This window comes from Schistocerca cancellata, chromosome 9 (assembly GCF_023864275.1).
Source record: "Schistocerca cancellata isolate TAMUIC-IGC-003103 chromosome 9, iqSchCanc2.1, whole genome shotgun sequence".
Taxonomy (NCBI): domain Eukaryota; kingdom Metazoa; phylum Arthropoda; class Insecta; order Orthoptera; family Acrididae; genus Schistocerca; species Schistocerca cancellata.
In genome coordinates this window covers 500000147-500021807 of record NC_064634.1, presented here as the reverse complement: position 1 = coordinate 500021807, position 21661 = coordinate 500000147, and the positions used below count along the sequence as shown (strand labels likewise).

The following is a 21661-nucleotide window of genomic DNA, read 5'->3' as shown; positions in this document are numbered from 1 at the left end:
CAGATTGTCTGCCAAATCGTTTATATACATAAGGAACAGAAAGGGCCTATAACACTACCTTAGTACGAACTGTGATCTCTCTGACAGGAAATCACGAATCCGGTTACATAACTGAGACGGTATTTCATAAGCACGCAATTTCATCACAAGCCGCTTCTGTGGTACAGTGTCAAAAGCCTACCAGAAATCCAGAAATAAGGAATCAATTTGAAATCCCTTTTCCATATCACTCAACACATCGTGCGAGTAAAGAGATAGTTCTGTTTCAAAAGAATGATGGTTTCTAAATCCGTGTTGACTGTGTGTCAATAGGCCGTTTTATTCGAGGTTATGAATTACCTCGAACACAATATATGTTCCAGAATCCTGCTGCATATCGTTGCTAATGATATCGGCCTAGAATTCAAAGGGTTACTCCTACTACTTTTCTTGAATCTTGGTGTGACCTATGAAACTTTCCAGTCTTTGTGTACGGATCTTTCGTCGAGGGATCGCTTTCATATGCTTGTTAAGTATGGAGCTATTGCATCAGCATACTCCGAGAGGAAACTAACTGGTATACAGCCTGGACCGGAAGACTTGCTTTTATTAAGTGATTTAACTTGCTTCACTACTCCGAGGTTATCTCCTTCTAGGTTACTCATGTTGGCAGCTGTTCTTCATTCGAATTCTGGAATATTTACTTCGTCTTCTTTGGCGAAGGAATTTCGGAAGGCTGTGTTTGCTTTGGCTGCACTGTCTTCGAAAGTACACTACTGGCCATTGAAATTGCTACACCAAGAAGAAATGCAGATGATAAACTGGTATTCATTGGACGAATATATTATACTAGAACTGACATGTGATTACATTCTCACGCAATTTGGGTGCATCGATCAGGAGAAATCAGTACCCAGAACAATCACATCTGGCCGTAATAACGGCCTTGATACGCCCGGGCATTGAGTCAAGCAGAGCTTGGATGGCGTGTACAGGTACAGCTGCCCACGCAGCTTCAACACGATACCACAGTTCATCAAGAGTAGTGACTGGCGCATTGTGACGAGCCAGTTGCTCGGCCACCATTGACCAGACGTTTTCAATTGGTGAGAAATCTGGAGAATGTGCTGGCCAGGGCAGCAGTCGAACATTTTCTGTATCCAGAAAGACCCGCACAGGACCTACAACATGCGGTCATGCGTGTTTTTTTTTTTTTTTTTTCCCCTACTGACTGGTTTGATGCGGCTCGCCACGAATTCCTTACCTGTGCTAACCATCTCAGAGTAGCAGTTGCAACCTACGTCCTCAATTATTTGCTTGACGTATTCCAATCTCTGTCTTCCTCTACAGTTTTTGCCCTCTAGTACCATGGAAGTCATTCCCTCTTGTCTTAGCAGATGTCCTATCATCCTGTCCCTTCTCCTTATCAGTGTTTTCCACGTATTCCTTTCCTCTCCGATTCTGCGTAGAAGCTCCTCATTCCTTACCTTATCAGTCCACCTAATTTTCAATATTCGTCTATAGCACCACATCTCAAATGCTTCGATTCTCTTCTGTTCCGGTTTTCCCACAGTTCATGTTTCACTACCACACAATGCTGTACTCCAGACGTACATCCTCAGCAATTTCTTCTTCAAATTAAGGCCGGTATTTGATATTAGTAGACTTCTCTTGGCCAGAAATGCCTTTTTTGCCATAGCGAGTCTGCTTTTGATGTCCTCCTTGCTCCGTCCGTCATTGGTTATTTTACTGCCTAGGTAGCAGAATTCCTTAACTTCATTGACTTGGTGACCATCAATCCCGATGTTAAGTTTCTCGCTGTTGTCATTTCTACTACTTCTCATTACCTTCGTCTTTCTCCGATTTACTCTCAAACCATACTGTGTACTCATTAGACTGTTCATTCCGTTCAGCAGATCATTTAATTCTTCTTCACTTTCACTCAGGATAGCAATGTCATCAGCGAATCGTATCATTGATATCCTTTCACCTTGTATTTTAATTCCACTCCTGAACCTTTCTTTTATTTCCATCATTGCTTCCTCGATGTACAGATTGAAGAGTAGGGGCGAAAGGCTTACACCCTTCTTAATACGAGCACTTCGTTCTTGATCGTCCACTCTTATTATTCCCTCTTGGTTGTTGTACATATTGTATATGACCCGTCTCTCCTTATAGCTTACCCCTGCTTTTTTCAGAATCTCGAACAGCTTGCACCATTTTATATTGTCGAACGCTTTTTCCAGGTCGACAAATCCTATGAAAGTGTCTTGATTTTTCTTTAGCCTTGCTTCCATTATTAGCCGTAACGTCAGAATTGCCTCGCTCGTCCCTTTACTTTTCCTAAAGCCAAACTGATCGTCACCTAGCGCATTCTCAATTTTCTTTTCCGTTCTTCTGTATTCTTGTAAGCAGCTTCGATGCATGAGCTGTTAAGCTGATTGTGCGATAATTCTCGCACTTGTCAGCTCTTGGCGTTTTCGGAATTGTGTGGATGACGCTTTTCCGAAAGTCAGATGGTATATCGCCAGACTCATATATTCTACACACCAACGTGAATAGTCGTTTTGTTGCCACTTCGTCCAATGATTTTAGAAATTCTGATGGAATGTTATCTATCCCTTCTGCCTTGTTTGGCCGTAAGTCCTCCAAAGCTCTTTTAAATTACGATTCTAATACTGGATCCCCTATCTCTTCTAAATCGACTCCTGTTTCTTCTTCTATCACATCAGACAAATTTTCACCCTCATAGAGGCTTTCAATGTATTCTTTCCACCTATCTGCTCTCTCCTCTGCATTTAACAGTGGAATTCCCGTTGCACTCTTAATGTTACCACCGTTGCTTTTAATGTCACCAAAGGTTGTTTTGACTTTCCTGTATGCTGAGTCTGTCCTTCCGACAATAATATCTTTTTCGATGTCTTCACATTTTTCCTGCAGCCATTTCGTCTTAGCTTCCCTGCACTTCCTATTTATTTCATTCCTCAGCGACTTGTATTTCTGCATTCCTGATTTTCCCGGAACATGTTTGTACTTCCTCCCCTCATCAATCAACTGAAGTATTTCTTGTGTTACCCATGGTTTCTTCGCAGCTACCTTCTTTGTACCTATGTTTTCCTTCCCAACTTCTGTGATGGCCCTTTCTAGAGATGTACTGCCTACTGTGCTATTCCTTATTGCTGTATCTATAGCGTTAGAGAACTTCAAACGTATCTCGTCATTCTTTAGTACTTCCGTATCCCACTTCTTTGCGTATTGATTCTTCCTGACTAATGTCTTGAACTTCAGCCTACTCTTCATCACTACTATATTGTGATCTGAGTCTATATCTGCTCCTGGGTACGCCTTACAATCCAGTATCTGATTTCGGAATCTCTGTCTGACCATGATGTAATCTAATTGAAATCTTCCCGTATCTCCCGGCCTTTTCCAAGTATACCTCCTCCTCTTGTGATTCTTGAACATGGTATTCGCTATTACTAACTGAAACGTGTTATAGAATTAGTCTTTCTACTCTTTCATTCCTTGTCCCAAGCCCATATTCTCCTGTAACCTTTTCTTCTACTCCTTCCCCTACAACTGCATCCCAGTCGCCCATGACTATTAGTTTTTCGTCCCCCTTTAGATACTGCATTACCCTTTCAATATCCTCATACACTTTTTCTATCTGTTCATCTTCAGCTTGCGACGTCGGCATGTATACCTGAACTATCGTTGTCGGTCTGCTGTCGATTCTGATTAGAACAACCCGGTCACTGAACTGTTCACAGTAACACACCCTCTGCCCTACCTTACTATTCATAACGAATCCTACACCTGTTATACCATTTTCTGCTGCAGTTGATATTACCCGATATGACCGATCTGACCAGAAATCCTTGTCTTTCTTCCACTTCACTTCACTGACCCCTACTATATCTAGATTGAGCCTTTGCATTTCCCTTTTCAGATTTTCTAGTTTCCCTACCACGTTCAAGCTACTGACATTCCACGCCCCCACTCGTAGAACGTTATCCTTTCGTAGATTATTCAATCTTTTTCTCATGGTAACCTCCCCCTTGGCAGTCCCCTCCCGGAGATCTGAATGGGGGACTGTTCCGGAATCTTTTGCCAATGGAGAGATCATCATGACACTTCTTGAATTACAGGCCACATGTCCTGTGGATACACGTTACGTGTCTTTAATGCAGTGGTTTCCATTGCCTTCTGCATCCTCATGTCGTTGATCATTGCTGATTCTTCCGCCTTTAGGGGCGATTTCCAACTGCCTTCTGTATCCTCATGTCGTTGATCACTGCTGATTCTTCCGCCTTTAGGGGCAATTTCCCACCCCTAGGACAAGAGAGTGCCCTGAACCTCTATCCGCTCCTCCGCCCTCTTTGACAAGGCCGTTAGCAGAATGAGGCTGACTTCTTATGCCGGAAGTGTTCGGCCGCCAATGCTGATTATTTATCAAAATTTAGGCAGTGGCGTGGATCGAACCCGGGACCGAAGACGTTTTGATTATGAATCAAAGACGCTACCCCTAGACCACGGGTCATGTAGTTCATGCGTTATCCTGCTGAAAATGTAGAGTTTCGCAGGGATCGAATGAAGGGTGGCTCTGAGCACTATGGGACTCAACTGCTGTGGTCATAAGTCCCCTTGAACTTAGAACTACTTAAACCTAACTAACCTAAGGACAGCACACAACACCCAGCCATCACGAGGCAGAGAAAATCCCTGACCCCGCCGGGAATCGAACCCGGGAACCCGGGCGTGGGAAGCGAGCACGCTACCGCACGACCACGAGATGCGGGCAATGAAGGGTGGAGCCACGGGTCGTAACACATCGGAAATGTAACGTCCTCTGTTCAAAATGCCGTCAATGCGAACAAGAGGTGACTGAGACGTGTAACCAATGGCACCCCATACCATCACGCCGGGTGATACGCCAGTATGTCTATGAGGAATACACGCTTCCAATGTGCGTTCACCGCGATGTCGCCAAACACGGATGCGATCATCATGATGCTGTAAGCAGAACCTGGATTCATCCGAAAAAATTGCTTTGTTCCATTCGTACACCTAGGTTCGTCGTTGAGTACACCATCGCAGGCGCTCCTGTCTGTCATGCAGCGTCAAGGGTAACCGCAATCATGGAGCTTATAGTCCGTGCTGCTGCAAACGTCGTCGAACTGTTCGTGCAGATGGTTGTTGTCTTGCAGACTTCCCCATCTGTTGACTCAGGGGTCGAGACGTGGTTGCACGATCCGTTACAGCGATGCGCATAAGATGCCTGTCATCTCGACTGCTAGTGATACGAGACCGTTGGGATCCAGCACGGCGTTCCGTATTACCCTCCTGAACCCACCGACTTCGTATTCTGCTAACAGTCATTGAACCTCGACCAACGCGAGCAGCAATGTCGCGATACGATAAACCGCAATCGCGATAGGCTACAATCCGACCGTTATCAAAGTCGGAAACGTGATGGTACGCATTTCTCCTCCTTACAGGAGGTATCACAACGTTTCACCAGGCAACGCCGGTAAACTGCTGTTTGTGTATGAGAAATCGGTTGGAAACTTTCCTCATGTCAGCACGTTGTAGGTGTCGCCACAGGCGCCAACCTTGTGTAAATGATCTGAAAAGCTAATCATTTTCATATCACAGCATCTTCGTCCTGTCGGGTAAATTTCGCGTCTTTAGGACGTCATCTTCGTGGTGTAGCAATTTTAATGGCCAGTGGTGTATCTCCGTTGCTATAGCGTAGAGAAGGGATTGATTGTGTCTTGCCGCTAGCATACTTCACATACTACCAGAATCTCTTTGGATTTTGTGCCAGATTTGGAGACGAAGTTTCGTTGTGGAAACTGCGATAAGCATTTCGCGTTGAAGTCCGCGCTAAATTTCGAGCTTCTGTAAAAGATCGCCATTCTTGGAGATTTGGCGTCTGGCATGTTTGGGTATTAATGTCCACTAATATGTGTGCGGATACTTTCTACGAGATGGTGTGTCGGGCGAGAGCTACAGGAGTGGAGCCAACCAGTACGTGCGTTGGCACCCGGCGCGGCCGGCGTGTTGTCCGAGGCCGACGCCTATTGATCGGCAGCCCGCAGCGCAGTCTGGCCCGTCGCCCCTGCCGTGGCTGTGGCCCGCAGGCCCGGCGCGCCGCATCGATTGGCGGCGCGCGGCGCCCCGGGAACGCCAGCGACGCCGGCGTCGCCGTCTGGCCCGTCCGTCTGGCACCACCTGCCTCCGGGGCGCAAAAGTACACGCCTTGTGGGCACAGCACTCCGTGATTCTACGTGTGTCTCGCAGGGGTCTAAACGCCATTGTTGCTGCTGTGGCCTTCAGTTCGATCACTGGCTCGATGGAGCTCTCCGTACTAATCTATCCTCTCCGCGAGTCATTTGTGCGTAACCACTCCACCCTACTTGCTGTGTTCATCCCTTGATCTCCCTCTACAGTTTTTACCTCCACTGCCAAACTGACATTTCCCCGATGCCTCAGGATGTGTCGTGTCAACTAGTCCCTTCGTTTAGCCAAGTTGTACGACAAATTTCTTTTCTTCACAATTTGATTCTTTACTTCCTGATTAGTTATTCCATCTACCCATTTAATTTTCATTGTGTTTCCGTAGCTCCACACCTGAAAAGTGTCTATTGTCTGACCTGCTCACCGTCCACGTTTCACTTGCGTACCAGGCTACACCGTCAGAAAACACTTACTAACATCTCTTTATGTGTTAAATGCAGCCGGCCGGGGTGGCCGTGCGATTGTAGGCGCTACAGTCTGGAACCGCGTGACCGCCACGGTCGCAGTTTCGAATCCTGCCTCGGGCATGGACGTGTATGCTGTCCTTAGGTTAGTTAGGTTTAAGTAGTTCTAAGTTCTAGGCGACTGATGACCTCAGAAGTTGTCCCATAGTGCTCAGAGCCATTTGAATCATTTTTGTTAAATGTAGCCTTTTTCAAAATTTTTAATTGCGACTGCCAGTGAGCATTTCGTTCGTCTCTACTTCGGCCATCGTATGTTACTCCGCTATCCAAATAGCAAAATTCATCGATTACTTCTTCTGTCTCATTTTCCTATTTAATTCTGTTTTCATGACACGGTTTAATTCGACTACATTCCTGTTTTCCTTTTTTTAGTAATCGTATTACAACCAGTTTTCAAGACACTATCCTTTTTGGTGAACTGCTCCAAAGTGCTTTCCTGTCTCTGCCAAGAATGCAGTGTCAGCCACAAACCGTAAAATTTTCATTTCTTCTCTCTGAAATTTGATCCCCTTTCCCAGCTACTCCTCTCTTTTCTTCACGGCTTGCTCAATGTACAGCTCGAATAACCACGCAAAGAGCGAACAACGCTGTCTCACTCCATTCCCAACTATAGCTTCCCTTTCGTGTCTCTCGACTTCTGTAGTTGGTTTATATAATGTAACTCCGTCCACACCGCTTGACGGAGCGATCGGTACCGACCGATCGCCGTGCCGTCCTCCGCCAGTGCGTCATCGGATGCGGTACGGACGGATATGCGGTCAGGACACCGCTCTCTCGCCCGTTGTCGGTTTTCGCGACGCAGAGCCGCTACCGCTCGGCCGAGTAGCTCCGCCATCGGCTTCACGAAGCTGAGTGCATCCGTTAGTCTGGTTTATGTACAAGTTGTAAACAACCTATTTGGCCCGCATTTTACCCCTCCTACATTCCGGATTTACGTCCGCAGCTCGTGGTCGTGCGGTAGCGTTCTCGCTTCCCACGCCCGGGTTCCCGGGTTCGATTCCCGGCAGGGTCAGGGATTTTCTCTGCCTCGTGATGACTGGGTGTTGTGTGATGTCCCTAGGTTAGTTAGGTTTAAGTAGTTCTAAGTTCTAGGGGACTGATGACCATAGGTGTTAAGTCCCATAGCGCTCAGAGCCATTTGAACCATTTTAGCCAATAATGTACTACAAACAACATTGTCCAAAGTGTTCCCTAAACCTACCCACGCTATAAACGTAGGTTTTCGTTTCTTGTATCTTCTGAGATGTCAGTATTGCTTCGCATTTTCCCACACTTCTCTCTATACCAAACTGATTTTCTGGCCCTCGGCTTTTACCAGCTTTTCGAATCCTCTTTAAGTAATTCGTGTAAATGTTTTGCAACTGTCAGTTATTAAACTGATAGTTCTGTAAAATTCAATACATTCAGCAACTGCCTTATTTCCAATAGAATTTATTACATTACTCTTTAAATCTGATGCTTAGTCACATGTCTTGTACATCTTGTATGAGCGACACCAGTTACTGATCAAATACTACAAGCCTAATGAGGGTAGACCTGGGACGTTAGTTGTATAGCAACGAGTCTACCGGACAGTTAAAATGAACAAATAGAAAGGTGCACCCTTTTAATAAGCTCGTCGATATAAGTTGCTAATTAAATACGAATTCGTGATGTCTGTTGTTTGGGACATTTCCACGAGAGCAGACATTCATATAATTGATTCGCTTCGATGGGCAATGAATCCACCACTTTCAGTGCGGACGCACAATTACCTTCGGCCTCTTACGGGAATCTTAATTTAGCGATCATGGAGGTCACGTACGAAGGCTGCGGACAGATGCCGCTAGGCCGAGCGGCGCGCTTAGACAGTCCTCGCAATTGCGGTAAACAGTGAGTCTGGACGGCGCAGTGGATAACTCAATTGCGTAGTAAGCAGGAGACCCTGGGCTCGAATCTTGATCCGGCAAGCATTTTCAATCGTCGCCGCTGATTCCACGTAGTCCCGATACAGCTAACATCTGTAGTTTCTTCCTTTTCCTTTCTTTTCTCACCTCTCCACCTTCAATTTACATAAGAAGTTTCCGAGGCGGATACTGTTCGTGGTCAAAAATTAAGTGTCCTTCACCATTTTGCCACGAATACAGGGCAGAACGCATTCTACAGCCTGAGCTGTGCCTGCTAAAACCTCAGATAGTTCAGATGACAGATAGGCAGTAAAACGAAAAGGATTAAAAGGTTGATACTGCGTTAGAAAGTGGTGCGCCGTCAGTGGTTCGTTGTAGTTAGCGCAAAGTAGTACAGGGTCGTCACTTAACAGATGACGATGACGTAATGTCATCAGAAGAGAAACAATTAACGGCAAACTGCCGCGCACGCTTCGGTGGGTTCTGACAAAAATAAAAAAAAAGTAGAAAAAAACATGGCTGGAATATCTTGTTATACTTAGAACGGATATTTACGTTTATAAGGCAGATTTATGGTTGTGAAGAGGTAGATAACGAAAACATCCATATATGGTTAAATAGCGGTGCACTGGAACCAGAATTTGAGCAGCTAATTCACGTGGAACAAGGTGTTATTGTGGGAGGAAAAGAGCGAAGACGAGGCAATGTACGAATCCCCTCATTCTCTCGGTAAATTGAAGTACGTTAGTCTGCTACTGGTGTATGCAGGACAAAGTTAGTTTCGTTATACCCATTTTTGATTTTACAGAAAGTGAGAACCGTCCTCAGGAAAGGAAATGTATGGAAAGGCAGAAACAGAAGACATGGAGGATTATGAACTGAAAGCAACTTGATTATAGATATACTGTGGATGAAGTGTATTTTCGAAATAATTTATCCGTTTCCTGGGAGTAACGCGTGATTAATTCAGTGGACTTTCAAATGTGACATGTTGCAAGTTTTGTAAATGTAGCAAGTAGTAGTTCCTGGTAAGAACACGGGCATTGTGGGTTATCAGTGTTTTTTCGGTTATCCGTGCAGTCTCGGGTCTGCAGTAACCAGAATAGTCCGGAGTTCTGCTGTGCTTGATTCCTTAGGAAACGAGGTGACGCCTGTGTCTACCTTTTGATGTATGTTTAAGTCTCAGGTCACACAAATGGTGATCGCCGGCAGAATTTATTACCAATACAATCTTCCTGAGAAAAATGGATAGTAAAACACTGGGGAAATAAATCATAAAGCAAAATAAACCCTTTACACAACTGTATGTGCTTGAAACTGTTGCATAGTGATTCGTCTGGTGAAGCCTCCAGAAACACTCACAGTTTAGAGATACCTTCGCTCTCATTGACTACGTAATAGTGTAAAGCTGTTAACTCTTAAATCACAGATATATTATAAAGAATATTCACGACATAAAGTTAATTGCGAGAGGAAGCCTTACGAAAGTGAAAACTTTTGTAGATAAGCTAGACGTGAACTAAAAGCAGGATAGATGACGCCCGTGTGCAGACGCCATCCACGAGTACAAAACTGGTAACAGTCGGTAACAAGTGTTGCTACAATAAACTGCTACTACGAGAAAACTAATAAATCACGGTCGTACTATTAGATGCCCAGCACAAAAAGGAACGCCAACAAAGAAAAAGCAAACGACAGGAGATGGAGATATCGTAAAATATCAGAAAATACTTTCGAAAAGGACTTCTAGTGGAGATGACAGTGTCCATTTAACAGCTGTTGCGGGTACTTCGTTAAAATGAATGTAATTTGAAGCTATTCAAATGTACCCTAATGGCATCCCTTAGGGAAATAGTATCATAAATCAAGATGTTGATCTATGGATCCTTCTACATGTCTGAAATTTTTTGTAGTTGTGTATAGAAGTTAATCTGATTTGTAACTGCATCTCGTAGTAATTTACTAACCACTTTTTTCCTTCCTTTTTAAGTAGGTCGCCTCCGCAATACATCGAAACTGCAATAGTACCATTTGTGTGACTTGCGGCTGAAATGTATTAATTAAAAAAAAAGGAACAGTTTCCCCATCAAATAACATATACGTGTTTTTATACGTAAGGTCGACCTTCTTTCGGTCTGTTGGAGAAGTGACTGCAACTAATGGTGGGACGCTGTTGCGTTCTTCAGTCCGAACACTGATGTGCCGCAGCGCCCCACGCTACTCTCTCCTGTGTAAGCCTTTTCATCTCCGAATACTTACTACAACCGACGTGGACTTGAACCTAGTTACTGTAGCTAAGTCTTGGTCCTCTATCTACAATTTCTATTATCTGTTAGGATGCACCGAATCTATTTACAGGTAATTTTTGCTAGGTTGTATCATAAATATTATTTTTTTCCGATTCAGTTCAGTACCTCTTTGTTAGTTATCCATTCTGTGTCTTTAAGATTCACCGTTCTTCTGCAGGCCTGCATTTGAGAAGCTTCTACTTTGTTATTGTCCGTACTGTTGATTGTATACATTCAGTTCTGTGCAACGGAAGACAAGTCTCTGCCAGAATAGGGCTAAAGTGGTCACCCACAGCCACATGCAGTTGCCTTACTGATGGCTTCCAGGGGCAACAAAAATTTGATTTTCAGTATTTCGCACAATTTTTGACCGACATTAGAAATTTAAAATGCTAAGGAATTCTACTCTTACGTTAAAAGTTTAACGCAATACGTCTAGTATTAGGAACTTCGGAAACATCTTCAGGCAGAGTAGCTCATGGCGCGGAAATTACACAGACTGTATTGATCCAGTATTTGAGAATGAGAACACTTAATGACTACCAGCAAACTATACTCTTAATTCCAAATCTTTTTGAAACTTTTTCTCGCTGGCACTCTCCATAAAATAATGGAAGGGAAAACTTTTCTCTCATACTAAATTTTCGCTGTTCACGCAGTGAAAAATCAACATCATGGATGGCGAAACAATTTATTAGTTCTTCACTGCTGAAATAAACGACCAATTAGAGTCCGATTGACACTGACCACTGCTTCAGGTAGCAACAGTTGGATAACGCAGGAACTGGTCAGTTTCTTCCCCGGTGAAGTTTCGCTGTGTAGCAACCCCTACAGAGAGGGCTGTTGCCTGGTGTCGCCGACTGCCTGCCAAGATACGCCCTCACAGACCAAAGATTTTGTAGGAGGCGTTACTTCTCCATCACTCCCCTTTTTATCCTGGCTTGTGACAGGATCTCAGAAAAAGATACCTGTTGGGAAGGGTACCTGTACTGTCCACTTAATACAACCCTTAATAACAGAACGTCACCAGCTGGCGTACTGTATCCGTCCAAAGCATTTAATTTTGTAGACAATGATGCTCTCTTGGAAAAACAACTAATCTGAATAATTTATGATAAAATCATTGCAAAAAGTGTTGAGTAATATTAACAACGTTACAAGTAGGGGAGAAAATTACAGCGACTAGGAGAAATCACGCATGGAATATCACAATTGGTTCAATTGGCTCTGAGCACTATGGGACTTAACATCTGAGGTCATCAGTCCCCTAGAACTCAGAACAACTTAAACCTAACTAACCTAAGGACATCACACACATCCATGCCCGAGGCAGGATTCGAACCTGCGACCGTAGCGGTCGCGCGGTTCCTGACTGTAGCGCCTAGAACCGCTCGGCCACTCCGGCCGGCCGAATATCACATCATTCCACTTTGTTTACATAGTTACTCCTTTTGTGTATTACTGACCTCATACTTAACACTTATCAGTTAAAGTTACTACTTTTTGCAACATTACACAAGTGTTATAATTTTGTGGGAGAGTCAGCAACAGTGCTTTTTAAAGAATTATTAAGTGCTTCATTCGAATCGTACTCACCTTTAATTATAAAAGAAAACGTTACATTCATTTTTGTATATAGAGCACAATTACATCAACGCTTAATGAAGCTAGTGAGCTGGAGTCAGTGATTTGCCACAATGAGCCAGTTGTATGGGTTTACGTACAAGCTGCTGAAAATGTTAACCGCAAGATACATGCCGGGTATAAATTTGAAAACTTAATAAACCACGGAATAATGTAGATATAGAGGTAATAATTGACACATATGCTTCGAAAGACATGGGGTTTTATTAGAACCACACACAAAAAAACAAAGTTCACAAAATGTCCAACAGATCTCTTGCGCGCGTCGTTTGGTGATGATCGTGTGCTCAGCCGCCACTTTCGTCATGCTTGGCCTCCCAGATCCCCAGACCTCAGTCCTTGCGATTATTGGCTTTGGGGTTACCTGAAGTCGCAAGTGTATCGTGATCTACCGACATCTCTAGGGATGCTGAAAGACAACATCCGACGGCAATGCCTCAATGCCTCACCATAACTCCGGACATGCTTTACAGTGCTGTTCACAACATTATTCCTCGACTACAGCTATTGTTGAGGGATGATGGTGGACATATTGAGCATTTCCTATAAAGAACATCATCTTTGCTTTGTCTTACTTTGTTATGCTAATTATTCCTATTCTGTCGGCCGGAGTGGCCGTGCGGTTCTAGGCGCTACAGTCTGGAGCCGAGAGACCGCTACGGTCGCAGGTTCGAATCCTGCCTCGGGCATGGATGTGTGTGATGTCCTTAGGTTAGTTAGGTTTAATTAGTTCTAAGTTCTAGCGACTGATGACCTCAGAAGTTAAGTCGCATAGTGCTCAGAGCCATTTGAACCATTTTTTATTGCTATTCTCATCAGATAAAGCGCCGCCATCTGTCGGACTTTTTGAACTTTTGTATTTTTTTGTTTCTAATAAAACCCCATGTCATTCCAAGCTTGTGTGTCAATTTGTACCTATCTACATTATTCCGTGATTTATTCAGTTTTCAAATTTATACTGACTTTTTGATCACCCGGTATTACTGAGTGTCTGGAAACAGCTACGTTGAGCAGTACGTATTCTTTTCATTATTGCTATTTACCAGGAGATAGCATTAAAAGGACGTCTTAACGTATCTTGCATATTTGCAGTCGTTCATTTCTTATGTTTAGAAAGTACATGGGATACTGTCGAACTCCCTTTTGCCCGGCGTAGGGGGGAACTAGACGTGTCATGGACTCATCAAGTCGTTGAAAGTACCCTGCGCAAATATTGACCCATGCTGCCTCTTATAGCCGTCCATAATTGCGGAAGTGTTGCCGGTGCAGGATTTTGTGCACGAACTGACCCCTCTATTGTTCCCCATAAATGTTCGATGAGATTAATGTCTGGCGATCTGTCTGGCCAAATCATTCACCTGAAGTGTCCAGAACATTCTTCAAACCAAACACGCAACTGTGGTTTAGTGACATGGCGCGTTGTCATCCATTAAAATTCCATCGTTGTTTGGTTGCAAATGGTCTCCAAGTTGCCGAACATAACCATTTCCAGTCAATGGTCGGTTGAGTAGGACCAGAGGACCCACTCCATTCCATGAAAACTCAGCCCTCAGCCTTGTGGAGCCAACATCAGCTTGCACAGAGCTTTGTTGACAACTTGGGTCCATGGCTCCGTAGGCTCCGCGCCGGATTCTAACCCCATCATCAGCTGTTACCAACTGAAATCGGGACTCCTCTGAGCAGGGCCACGGTTTCACAGTCGTCTGGGATCTAGCCGATATGGTCAGGAGCCCAGGATAGGCGCTGCAGGTGATGTGCTGTTACTGAAGGCAGTCGCGTCGGTCGTCCGCTGCCATAGCCCATTAACGCCAGATTTCACCATAATCTAACAACTGATACATTTGTCGAACGTCCCATATTGATTTCTGCAGTTTTTTCACGCAGTGTTGCTTGTCTGTTAGCACCGACAACTCTACGGAAAGGCCGCTGCTGTCGGTCATTAAGCATAGGCCATCGGCCACTGCGTTGTTCGTAGTGAGAGGTGAAGCCTAAAAATTGGCATTCTGGACTCACTCTTGACGTTGTAGATCCCGGAATATTGAATTCCCTAAAACGAGGATAATGGAATGTAGTCGAATTAAGTCGGGTGATGTTGAGGGTATTAGATTAGGAAATGAGACACTTAAAGTAGTAAAGGAGTTTTGCTATTTGGGGAGCAAAATAACATGATGGTCGAAGTAGAGAGGATATAAAATGTAGACTGGCAGTGGCAAGGAAAGCGTTTCTGAAGAAGAGAAATGTGTTAACATCGAGTATAGATTTAAGTGTCAGGAAGTCATTTCTGAAAGTATTTGTATGGAGTGTAGCCATGTATGGAAGTGAAACATGGACGGTAAATAGTTTGGACAAGAAGAGAATAGAAGCTTTCGAAATGTGGTGCTACAGAAGAATGCTGAAGATTAGATGGGTAGATCACATAACTAATGAGGAGGTATTGAACAGAATTGGGGAGAAGAGAAATTTGTGGCACAACTTGACTAGAAGAAGGGATCGGTTGGTAGGACATGTTCTGAGGCATCAAGGGATCACCAATTTAGTATTGGAGGGCAGCGTGGAGGGTAAAAATCGTAGAGGGAGACCGAGAGATGAATACACTAAGCAGATTCAGAAGGACGTAGGTTGCAGTAGGTACTGGGAGATGAAGGAGCTTTCACAGCATAGAGTAGCATGGAGAGCTGCATCAAACCAGTCTCAGGACTGAAGACCACAACAACAACAACAACGATTTCCGAAATGGAATGTCCGATGCGTCTAGCTCAAACTACTATTCAGCGTCCAGAGTGTGTTAACTCCCGTCGTGCGGCCTTAATCATGTCGGAAACTTTTTGTGCTGAGTCACCTGAGTGAGAATGACAGCTCCGGAAGTGGGCTGCCCTTTTATGCCTTGTCCACGCGATAACACCAGCATCTGTATATGTGCGTATCACTGTCCCAAGGCTTTCGTCAACTCAGTGTATAATGTGTGTGTTACAATATTTTGTCTGGCACGTTGTATAACCATAAGCTGAAAATAAACACAATTGAAAGTAAAAAAAAATAGTGATATATAAATCTAACAGACAAGTAATGTCAAAAATTAAGCTCGGAAATAAAATACTGGTGTCAGCAAATGAAGTTTGCTCCTTTGGAGCTACTATAAGAGATGGCAACTGAAGAGTAGCAGATATTAAAAGAAGTACTGCAATAACTACACAAACATTAAGAAGTAAGAGTAATTTTTAGCCGGCCGGGGTGGCCGTGTGGTTCTACGCCGGAGTCTGGAGCCGAGCGACCGGTACGATCGCAGGTTCGAATCCTGCCTCGGGCATGGATGTGTGTGATATCTTTAGGTTGGTTAGGTTTAATTAGTTCTAAGTTCTAGGCGACTGATGACCTCAGAAGTTAAGTCGCAAAGTGCTCAGAGCCATTTGAACCAGTAATTTTTAAACAAAGAACCACCTTAATGTATAAACAAGATAGAGATTCATCTTAACAAAAACTGCTCCCTACGACGTGACTTATCAGCCATACACGTTTGTCGCAAAAACTTTGAAATACTTTACACTTTGTATAGTAGCTAATATGACTGGTATAACTATAGTTCATTACCTGCCGATGTCACAAAATAGATCTGTTACGGCGAGGGCTGTAGAAGATAGGGAGGTACTGGTGAATTTAAGAGGAGCGAGTGTTCGCTTTATCATTGATAAATGTCCGCAGCTCGTGGTCGTGCGGTGGCGTCCTCGCTTCCCGCGCCCGGGTTCCCGGGTTCGATTCCCGGCGGGGTCAGGGATTTTCTCTGCCTCGTGATGACTGGGTGTTGTGTGATGTCCTTAGGTTAGTTAGATTTAAGGAGTTCTAAGTTCTAGGGGACTGATGACCATAGATGTTAAGTCCCATAGTGCTCAGAGCCATTTTTAGCCATCATTGATAAATAATAATTTGGAACTGGTCACCATATACATGGTGAACATTAATAAAACTGACAAACTGCAAGGACGTATTCCTGACTGGACATGGAGAAAAAAGGGTCCTATGAATATGTGTTCGGAAATGAATCGTTGCCACTGTAGATGGCCGGTCGCGGTGGTCTAGCGGATCTAGGCGCTCAGTCCGGAACCGCGCGACTGCTACGGTCGCAGGTTCGAATCCTGCCACGGGCATGGATGTGTGTGATGTCCTTAGGTTAGTTAGGTTTAATTAGTTCTAAGTTCTAGGGGACTGATGACCATAGATGTTAAGTCCCATAGTGCTCAGAGCCATTTGAACCATTTGAAACACTGTAGATGGTACTACCGGGTGACAGTTCCTCTGACTACGTGCCGTGTGATTCTTGTGTCTTGGAGGCTGTGCGATTGCTGCAGCGTACTATAAGCAGCAGAATGGTCTGGTATTCATGACGGGAACAAGCGGAGATTGTGTTTGTGTACGACCAAGCAGATGGAAACGGTTGAGGTGCGGAACTGCTGTACCAGAACAAGTGCCCTCACAGACACCAGCCACATCACACAATATTTTAGCCGGCTTTGGGCGTACGTGTGATCATGTGTCCTTTCAGAGAGACGAACATGCAGGAGGCGGCGGACTGTACATACAACAGATTTGGAGAACCGGGTCCTACAGCATACTGGGACGAACCCCAGTACAATCTCCAGGCAAGTGCCCCCTTCCCCCCCCCCCCCCCCCGCCCTACGTGGTGTAAGCCACAGTACGATTATGTGTACTCTGCATGACAACCATCACTATCCCTATCACCTGCAATCCTGTGGAGGCCACTTTGAATATTTATTGTGACGTGAATGCGTTGCAACTCTGTACTATGTTCCGGGACGATTTCTTATCGTTGCTCGCACACCGTCCATTTTCGCACACATGTTCATTGGACCTTTTCTCCCCCATTTCCAACCAGGAGTCCGTCCCTGCGGTTTCTCGTTTTTATTGAGTTCACCCTGTATATACCTAAGACATATCTAGATATTAAGTTCTAAAAAATGAAACACACGAGATTCATCTATGCAGTATCTGATGAGTAGAGTTACAAACTAGTGAGGCGGCTTAAAAGTCTAAAACTAGAAATGTATGCACTATAGGTCTTCAAATTATACGTAAAGTGTTATTACATCGCCTTTGAAATACTTTCTAGGGCAAACTTGTAGTATTATTTTATTTATTTATTTAGCCTGATCTGATAGGACCATCAGGCCCTCTCTTAACATCGGAGTAAGGTTTCATACATACAGTACCTTTTATTTACATCACATTTGCCTATGAAATAACAAGTTAAATATGAGGAGTAGTATTAAAATGGTCTGAGCGTCTGAAGTGGGAGTGTGAGTAAATTATACTGACTATAAACTAATGAAGTTAATAGTAACACTACTTGTACTACTGCAGCTACTGCCAATAGTAGTGATAATAATAATAATAATAATGACAATAATAGCAATAATAATAATTGCAGATGTAAGAAGAATTTATAGATGTACAAAACAGATGTTTTCTGATGTAGCGGGTTCTCGGGAAAGGAAATTAATGGAGACTGCATCTGCTAAGAATACTGAGAATTGAGGAAGATCGGATTGAGAAGAATGATGTAGAAGGTTAACGATCGCGTACGAGGACAGTGGTAATCCTTATTGTTGCTTTAGCACGTATATCATTACCTGTCTTCTCAAGCTGGAGATGTTATTCAGTTGTCTAATATAATGCGGGAGCCTATGCCAGAGTCGGGTTCCTGCTGATAAGGTCTTCGGGAAAGTGGCTGAACGGGGTAATGGGACAGAAAGAGCGTTCAGGTCGAGGAGTCAGTGATGACTTTGTTACTGGAATCTTCAGAAAGTAAATTAAAAGTAAGCACTTCAATTTGTTATCCTTTATGCGTTCTTTCGAAATAAAAAAAAAGTATCATATTTTATATGTTTACTTGTGTCACAAAGATGTGTTTAAAAATCAATGTTCGATTTCATGTCTTATTCACCGAACGTATATCTGCAGGATATCTAGATTGAATTTTGTGTAAATGGCCATACGAATTCACTGTGTTCATTGCAATTATCTCTTCTTTCCAGGTAAGGGACTATACCGCTGCCATTCTGCTTTGTGAGCGCTGTACCTGGTAAGTGCCGCTTACCTCGGTATGTAACCAGATTCAAAACGAGTTTATACCAGGAATGGAAAGAACCTCATTTGGACGCCTAAGTGTTCAGAGTATCTCCTTTTATGGTCAGTGTGTTGAATAATATCGAGTTCATGCATTGGTGCAGTAATAGCTAATCCCAACTGGAGCATATACGAGTAAGCGTAGGAAGTACGTTTGCTCAGACTTTATCACAAGGCGCCAACGCGGGACTCGTCAGACCGACGATAAAACTAGATAAAGAAGAAAGAAGCGAACAGGCAAAACAAATCGGAAGCTCTATCGTGGTGGTGGTGGTGGTGGTGGTGTCAGTGCTTCAGTGCCGGTGGTTTGATGATGATTTCTGAGGACTAAAGACCGCTGTTATTAGACTCATTTAAATCGACTACACTTCATTAGTGTCTTTTCTTAATTTTATTTATGCTCATCTTATAATATCTTTTCAAGCGAATATTCAGTCCTTTCAGCTACTATTGCACGTCTCTGACAGAATTAAAATGTCACTGGCAAACTTCCAACTCCGTATTTCTTCTCAGGGAACATTAATTCACTTTCCAAGTTTCTCCTGTTTGCTTTACCGCTCACTTAGTATACAGATTTCATAAAATCGGGGATAGGCTACAATCCTGCCTCGCTCCCTTCTCAACGGCTGGTTACCGTCCATCGACTCGAATAGTTGCAGTCTGGTTTGTGTACAAGTTGTAAATAAACATTATCCCTTCTAAGTTCAGAAATTCTAAGTGTGTGCTCCAATCAAGATTGTCAAGGGTTTCCTCTAAACCTGTATATGCTATGAACGTAGATTTGTCTTAGCAGAGCCAGCCGCGGTGCCCGTGCGGTTCTGGCGCTGCAGTCCGGAACCGCGGGACTGCTACGGTCGCAGGTTCGAATCCTGCCTCGGGCATGGATGTGTGTGCTGTCCTTAGGTTAGTTAGGTTTAATTAGTTCTAAGTTCTAGGGGACTGATGACCACAGATGTTGAGTCCCATAGTGCTCAGAGCCATTTGTCTTAGCAGAGCCAGTCGCTTCGGTCGTCTGGTGCCATAGCCCATTAACGCCAGATTTCGCCGCACTGTCCTAACGGATACGTTCGCCGTAAATTCCACACTGATTCCTGCGGTTGTTTCGCGCAGTATTGCTTGTCTGTCAGCACTGACAACTCTGAGGAAACGCCGCTGATGTCGGTCGTTAAGTGAGGGCCGTTGGCCACTGCGTTGTCGATGCTGATAAGTAACGCCTGAAATGTGGTATTCTCGGCATACTCTTGACACAGTGGATCTCTTAATACTGAATTCCCTAACGATTTCGTAAGTGGACTGTGCCATGCGTCTAGCGAAAACTGCCATTCCCCGTCCACAGTCTTTTAATTTCCGTCGTGTATCCATAATAACATCGGAAACCTCTTCAGATGAATCACCTGAGTGCAAATGACGGCCCTTTTACACATTGTGTGCGCGATATTACCGCCATCTGGTTATGTGCGTATGGCTGCCCCACGACTTTCTGTCACATCAGTGTATAATATTTGTTGTTTCTGTGTTAACCGTTTGACATAAAATTTTTAAATTCAGTCAATAACTGCGCGGAGTTTGGAAAATCGAGTTTTTGTTGCCCTCTCCTGTACAACTGGTACCGGTTTCCGGCTTCCGGGATAGCGCTTTAGTAATACAGTGTAGATACGGAGTGTGAGCCTTGCTAAAAGCCCGCCTTGTGTTGGGCTAGGGGAACCGGTTGGCGTACTATGTGGACGTAAGCGGCGAGAAGCCGGCTCCAGCGAGTGCCGCACAGTCACTTGCGGAGCAGCCGCAGAAGCAGGCTGGAAGTCGGCGTCCCTGGAAGACGCGCAGCAGCCGGGTGCTGGGCGCTGGGTGGTCTGCTGTGTTCCGCTGGGGGCGCCGATTCGTCAGGCAGGCACCAGCCCAGCTGCCCTTCCCACGCGTTTAATTGTCGCTTTCTCCGCCGCGTCCATTAGGCGATTTACCGGTGCCGGGGAATGCAGCGCTTCATTAACCAGTCTCCTGCAGGTCTCTTGTCACCGGACATCGTGGCCGTGCTTTCTCTAGGACTTCGTGTACCTTGTGCGTCAACAGGCATGGATACGGGAAGCTCTGTTCTGGGGAGGGGGAGACGGGGAGGGGTGGAAAAGGGCGGGTAGGGTGGAGGCTGGCAGTATATCACTCACCTCTCCTCATTTGACGTGCCTCAGACGAATAAGGTTTTAAGAAATTAAAAATAATAAAGTATGTAAAATCTTTTAATATAATAATAAATTAGTTAAGTAACGTGAAGTATATAAAATATTGTAATATAACAATCATACGTTGTTGCATCACACTGCGTTATCATAACGTCCAAGAAATTACGATTTTAAACAATATAACCATTGGAAAGCACATATATGAAATGGTCGGATGAGTGCTGCAGTTCTATAGCCAATATGGATCTGAGTCCCAGTGAAGTTTTTAATGAAAGATAGTAATTTTTTTTTGCTTCATGCCCTCTCTTACATCAGATCAGACACATCACAATTTACAGTCTAGAATTACGTATTTCTACGTGACAATTAAAGAAAATACGCTAATGGCCATTAAAATTGCTACATCACGAAGATGACGTGCTACAGACGCGAAATTTAACCGACAGGAAGAAGATGCTGTGATATGCAAATGATTAGCTTTTCAGAGCATTTACACAAGGTTGGCGCCGGTGGCGACACCTACAACGTGCTGACATGAGGAAAGATTCCAACCGATTTCTCATACACAAACAGCCGTTGACTTCCGTTGTCTGGTGAAACGTTGTTGTGATGCCTCTTCTAAGGAGGAGAAATACGTGCCATCAAGTACCCACTTTGATAAAGATCGGATTGTAGGCTATCGCGATTGTGGTTTATCGTATCGCGACATTGCTGCTCGCGTTGATCGAGATCAACGACTGTTAGCAGAATACGGAATCGGTGGGTTCAGGAGGGTTATACGGAACGCC

At 44.2% G+C, this 21661-nt stretch overlaps 1 protein-coding gene across 1 annotated transcript in view; it reads left to right on the top strand.

Moving 5' to 3' along the window:
* LOC126101520 (GAS2-like protein pickled eggs) overlaps positions 1-21661 on the top strand; it is a 431994-nt gene that overhangs the window by 170565 nt on the left and 239768 nt on the right. The gene's annotated exons all lie outside the window — the stretch shown is intronic.